Here is a 7,368-nt window from a genome sequence, read left to right as displayed (position 1 = left end):
ACTCTAGGCCTAGGGTTAGTTGGAATTCTAGACGGTGTCACAATTTGCATCAAATCTGGTGGAATTTGAAGTCCCTCATGTTCGTGCCTTTGTTGCAGTCTTTGCTAGCAAAGACTGCAACCAAAATTAGTTACTTTTCTCGAAGTTCGGTGGCAAAATGCGTTTAAAAAAATTACAGACTATGTGGATCTTGTCGGAAGGTGATGGGTGATCAATACTGAAAAGCAGACATTGACAAGGGTAATCCCACTCCACAAATCATAGCTTGGACACTCTTGTAACAGATATTTAGTGTTGCATGAGTGGCAATGAGTCGATATGAAGTCCAAGAAGCCAATAGAGTGAGCGAGTGGTGCAAAGTTTGGCGGCAAAATGCTAAGAGATACCAGGAAACGTGAATGTGTGGTACAGAGAAGTGTGCCAGGGCATCTTAGCTATTTTGCCAGAATATCTGAGCTGCAGTATGTGCAACGCAAGCAACTCTTGCTGATGAAAAAGGTTTCATGATGCAATCATTGCAACTCAGATTAGGCTTGCGTAAGATGAATGAAATATAAACAAAAATAAATATGAATAGGCCTAACGCATCCTAGTCACTTCATAGTTTATCATTAGTAACGGGAATTTCCTAAACTATTTTATTACAATGAACGTTCTCGCTGCTCTTGAGCAAAAATGAAAATCCAGAAAAGAAGGAATGAGAAGAAATGTTAAAAATTATCACCTTTCCAGGTCAGTAGAAAAAAGATAATTTGATATCAACACTGATTTTCTTAATAACATTCTTACAGTCTATAATTATTTGGTAACACGAGCAAGATAAGACGGAAAAATGTTCATTTAATCACGCCAATACACCACTAAGGACACTAAGGACGACTGGAGCTTTCCTGCTCACTTTCATAATGTTCTCTCTCTCTCTCTCTCTCTCTCTCTCTCTCTCTCTCTCTCTCTCTCTCTCTCTCTGCGTGAGACTGAAATTGTAAATGAAAATTTGAAGCAAATGCCGAAGAGCTTATCATACATGATTTTAAGATCTGATGTTCTCTACCAAATCAACCTCTGACATAGTGATTCCACCCTCTCTGATACTGGCTTCTTTATCAAAAAGATTGTCGTTGAATCCTAAATAAAGTAAAACCAGTGTCTTGTCTTGCTTGCTCGCTTTCTTTTCCTTGTTTGTCTTTCGCATTGTTCTGTGCATGTAAAGAGAACTGCGCATGAAATCCAGATGTGTTTATAACCGATTCTGTAAAGGGTCTTCTTCACATCAATCTGTGTTGACTAAGAGCTGGCGCCTGCTTTCCTCGGCACAATTTATGATAAATTCCACGATGCTGCTTATTCATGTCATCAAATAAATTGTTGATCTTGGATAAACTGCAGCATATATATATAAATCACGAAAATAGACCAAAGTCATGACGTAGTTATTTTGTTGATATAATTGAAATAATAAGAGTAAATTGAGCTGGTGAAAAATCTACTAGGAGATAATGGTTGTGGCATTTCATACTGAATGAAAAAATAATTTTTCAAGATGAAATTAATTATAACACCTTTAAATCTGTAACAAAGATAGTCTAATGAACTCCACATTAGACTTCGTTGGAGTTTTTGGAATGCATTTTAGTTACTAAGGCTGGAATCTTCTTATACTGTACCCATTAGTCTACGCTTCTTTGACAGCAACAGATATCATGAGAAACTCGAATGGCCTATTTTCCCAGAACACAAAATAATCAGTCAAGAACTCACTTACCCTGACAATCTTCGGAAAAAGGCACAGATAAACATAGACGATATCTAAGACCAGATGCAGGACCATGTGTAGCCACACGTGAGAGATAACTACAAAGCAGATCTTAAGGAAAAACGAAGAAGAATTGGGTATTATCTGGGGTCATAACTTCCAGGTTCATTGACTAGAAGAAGAAGAAGAAGAAGAAGGTAGGACTAGATAGGTCAGATAAAGATGAGAGCCGCAGACGACAAACATCTTCTGCACTCTTCTCAACCTGACCTAGGCGATTTTTTTTTCTAACAACACTGGGCAGGATACTGCTGTCGCAGTATGACGTTTTCTAGCATCAGGTTTAATACTACTCAGTTTTCTAGGAGCTTCATCTTGGCTACAACTAAAATGTGGAATAGTTTGCCTACTGCAGTTGTGGAGTCGTCTCATCTCCAGATATTTAAAAGAGCAAATTCATTCCTGCTCTGCTGACGTTTCCTGTATATCAGGTCTCTCCGGCTAATTTTCTATTCTCTCATGGTTATTTGTCACTTTTCCAATAACTTGACTCTTTCTGCAAGCTGCCAACATGGGTTTATAGTTGGTTGACTCTGTCCATAAAGGATTTCAGCTGAAGATTTAACGAAAAAAAATAAAATATAGGTTTCGTATCATGTGAAGTGGCTGTTGTTTGGAGATTAGGATTCCGTCAGTTGGTCAGTGACAAGACAAGAAAGTAAGTGTTATTCTTATCATAGCCAGCAGGATTATTATTTATGGGAAAGTAACTGCCAAATATTAACAGTGCAGTCTACGATATAAATAAAATTTATTCTCTTGCTTTTTTTTTGGTTTTATTATCTGGAAATTAATGTTTTTATTAATTTTGCTCTTTTTATTTGTTTCTTCAAATATTGGTATATTATTCTGGGGAAGTTCTGTTGTATAAGTTCTAGTGGTATGGTTTGTTCTATATGAATGATATGTGCTAATGTTTATGTACGTACGTACGTATGTGTATATATAAACGGATATTCAAACTATATCTAATATATTTATTCAGAAATATATTTCTTGGACAAATATCCATATTATATATTCAAACTTGGTATCTAATATATTTATTCAGTATATATTTCTTGGACAAACAGTCCACATTATCAAACTGGATGGTATTTAATGGAGTATTTATTCAGAAAAGTTACAAGCTTTCTTGGACAAACAGTCCACATTATAAAGTATCCGGATGCTTGATAATGTGAACTGTTTGTCCAAGAAAGCTTGTAACTCCTTTTCTGAATAAATACTCCATTAGATACCATTCAGTTTCAATGAGGTCCCTTTAGCAATTCTACTATTGCACAGAAATATTGTGTATGTGATAAAGTTAATGTTATATATATATATATATATATATATATATATATATATATATATATATATATATATATCGTAAAACAGTAGTACATATCACTCATATAAAACAAACCATACGACTATAAATTCCCCAAAATAAAATACCAATGTTTGAAGAAACAAATAAAAACAGCAAAGTTATTAAAAACATCACCTTCCAGATATTGAAAAAAGTGACAATGACTTCACTACAAAGAGAGTTTGACGGGATTCTGTTTACAAACAGGAACTGATTCTTTCTTTCATTCATTTGCTCCACACAAGCAATCGAGTGACGTAATTACTCCGTAATGGTACGTCATTAACTCATCACCTGACCTCTTTTTAGCTCCCGTTAATTGCTGGTTACAAAGAACAGTTCCCAAAATAATTGAAATTATTCAGTGAACTGACTAAAACTGAATCTCTCTCTCTCTAAAAAGACTCAGAATGATAAAAACTGGTTCTCTCTTTTTGAAAAGATTCATTGATTGACAAAAACTAATTTCATCTTTCTCTCTCTTTCAAAAGATTCACTGATTGACAAAAGCTAATGTCATCTCTCTCTCTCTCTCTCTCTCTCTCTCTCTCTCTCTCTCTCTCTCTCTCTCTCTCTCAAAAGATTCACTGATTGACAAAAACTGATTTTATGTCTCTCTCTTTCTCTCAAAATATTCACTTATTAACGAAAGCTAATTTCATCTCTCTCTCTCTCTCTCTCTCTCTCTCTCTCTCTCTCTCTCTCTCTCTCTCTCTCTCTCTCTCTCTCTCTCTCAAAAGATTCACTGATTGACAAAAACTTATTTCATCCCCCTCCCTCTCTCTCTCTCTATTTTTGCAAACTGGTGATGAAAATGGCGACGAAATTGATAGTAGTTTCAGTAATGAATGATACTGATCATAACTCTAATGCTGGAAAATGATAGTAATACTAATATTAGTAGGGAACAACAACAATAATAATAATAATAATAATAATAATAATAATAATAATAATAATAATAATAACAGCACTATATGTATCCTTGGCCAGAATTAAAAAAAAAATGCCCAATTTGGCCACGGTCTCATATTCGCTCCGAATCAAAAAAAAGCATCGTAATCACAGGATATAGAATGACTGGATATAGAGTGACTATAAAAAGAGAAAAATAATAATAATACCAATAATACCAGACTGGCAATTAGCGGAATTATAAGCATAGGGAAATGGTGTATCGGCGGCTCCGAAAATAGACGCAAACGATCAGGAACATAGAAATATGACGTTCTTTTAGAGAGAGAGAGAGAGAGAGAGAGAGAGAGAGAGAGAGAGAGAGAGAGAGAGGTATAAGTACATACATGAGTGATAGAGTAGTATGATAAAACTCTGATGTAAAAGAAATAGGATTCGAAAGTAAAAAAAAAAAAATCCTCGGCGTAATCGAGTTTTCTGTTTGAGAGGCGGCCCATGAAGCTTTAAGCCACGGCCCGGTGGTGGCCTGTCCTACAACATTGCCAGACCCACGATCATGGCTAACTTTAGCCTTAAATAAAATAAAAACTACTGAGGCTAGAGGGCTACAATTTGGTACGTTTGATGATTGGAGGGTGGATGATCAACATGTCAATTTGCAGCCCTCTAGCCTCAGTGGTTTTTAAAGATCTGAGAGCGGACAGAAAAAGTGCGGACGGACAGACAAAGCCGGCACAATAGTTTTCTAAAAACGAATGTTTAGATTTTCACAAGATTCGAGAAAACAGTGATAGTTAGTTATGTACAGCATCGGTGACCATCGTCGTTGTGACGCCAGTCTGCATAAACTAAAACATATATCAAATGAATTATTATGGAAATAACGGAGAACAGAAGCAGTGCAGAATTTACAACGCCTGCAGTAACGGGAAATTTATAAATAATGAACTAAATATTCTAAACAATATTGAACACTGTCGAGTTAATTATTATTATTATTATTATCAAGAATAATGAACATACATTATTATGGGTAAAAAAAAAAAGCGTTACCTCACCAAGTGAAAGGTTGGCTTCGACCTATAGGCCTAGGCGGCCATTAAAAGTGACAAGGTATTAAAGGGGGCGTAAAAGCACTGACTTGGACCTAATAAAAAAAAAAGCTTAGTAAGCAAACTTCCACCATATAGAATAACCAAAGTTATGTGGAAGAGGAACTACTGAGTGATGAGAACTCATAATAAACTCCAAACGAAAGTAATTTACCAAGAAAGGTGCGCAAACTAACATACAAATAAACGCGTTTGTAAACGACTAGCATTCGAGAAATAGGTCAGGCGAATTGAAGCGTCAAGACTCCGTTTACAAGAATAAACCGGCACCAACATTGCGCTCAAACATGAATGAGGTCGGCTGCGCCTTATTTATGATCCAAGGAACGACCAGGAAAAAAAATAACGTGGAAACAACGAGAACAGCAGCAAAATGGCAACGGCAAAACAACATCGCATTTGCCAAATAAAGGTGAGAGTTCGCAGAGAATTATGAACACGGGCGAGCACGCATGCGCAACTTACTCAGGCATACAGCACAACTCGTGTATTGCATAAACTGTTTCGAAATTGTTTGAGCACAAAAATTGGGGGCGTAAAAGTTTTGTGAACTGGGTGTGTGTGTTTCCTTGTCAATTGCCTGACGCGTTTTTACTTTGAAATTTATTTGTACTCTTGCTTTTTAGACTACATCGGTGAGCAGCAGAATACCTGTGTAGGCCTATATGTATTCCTGCACTTCTGTTTAATCTCGAGGCATTACACAAAACCATGCACACGTGGGTGTATGTAAAATGATATCACTCACATATAAACAAATTACTTTCACCTTTAAATTGGCTGAAAAAAAATCAACGAAACCGGTAGGCAGCAAATACCCAAAAGCCCTATTCTGAAAATATTGGCTTTTCCTAAACACTCGTCTCGCTAGACGATTAGGCTTCGTATTGGAAGTCTGGGCAAAATATGGCAGTGGAGGATTAAAGCGGGAAGCCAGATTCATTTTTCATTTGTATTTTTTATTTACAATCTAAACATTTATTTTTATGAGATCCCTTTTCACTCCCACTGTTGCCTCTCCGGGCCTCCGTGATTGCAGTTTCCTCTTATTCTGCATTGTTCTCTGTAAGCTTGCTGCATCAGTATATTATCATACTGTATTGAACCTTACTCTGAACTATTCTTCTAGCTCTTCCACGGTTTTGTATTTCTCTTCATCCTCTCAACATCCTATTAAAGTATGACATTACCGGTATCTCTTACAACTACACCCTATTCTCGTCCTAAAACAGATATTTATCTAAAAATTTCTCACTGTTCCCTCAAGTGAATTCTTTGAATAGATTAATAAATTTCTTACTGCAACTACACTCCTAATTAACCTTTCAACACAGTTTCACGTCATTTAAGTAAAATTACACTCACATGCTCAGTTTACTGCAGCCACTACCACACACACACACACACACACAGAACGGGTATGGTGATTGTTAGCATGCACACCAAATCAGCAAAGTATTGTATAAACAAGCTGGGCAAAGCTGACCTCAAGATATGCTAATCTCACAGGATGCCGACGCGTCATATCTGAATGCAGGAAAGCAATCAATGGGGTTATAAATGCTTACGAAAGACTGCCTACCCAACCATGAGTGCATGCCGGTCCTAAATATAAATGAGAGAATGCTGGGAGCATTTTTCAATGACCCTGCCTTGTAAAAATGCACTAACTAGGATTACTGAAATTTATAACAAACGTCATAAGTCTAGTACAAGAGGAAATAGGTCACATTGCAAACAAGAGGCCTGCAGAGAAAAACTGCCTGGCGAGAGAGGAAAAGATAGAGTAAGAGTATCCTCTACAATTTAGGTCAATGGCACCAAACTTTCATAACTCGCAGAGCATTTCAATCTCATTTATCCTGGAGGATGTTCTATATGCCACATCAGAGAGAGAGAGAGAGAGAGAGAGAGAGAGAGAGAGAGAGAGAGAGAGAGAGAGAGAGAGAGATCAGAGAGAGAGAGAGAGAGCACACCCATATATAAACCTACACTCAAATGCACAAGTACTTATTTTTTTGGTTACAGCATTAAAGAAGGCTGTGTCAGAATCTATATAAAAAACATCTTGGATACTAAATAACAAAAGAACAGAGATTGGCTAATTGGTTTACAGGACTATAACCACAGAGAACGTTCAAGAATTCCTTGTGAATCTTCAGAGCTTTTAA

Source organism: Macrobrachium rosenbergii, chromosome 23, assembly GCF_040412425.1.
Source record: "Macrobrachium rosenbergii isolate ZJJX-2024 chromosome 23, ASM4041242v1, whole genome shotgun sequence".
Classification (NCBI taxonomy): Eukaryota; Metazoa; Arthropoda; class Malacostraca; order Decapoda; family Palaemonidae; genus Macrobrachium; species Macrobrachium rosenbergii.
This window is presented reverse-complemented; position numbering follows the sequence as displayed.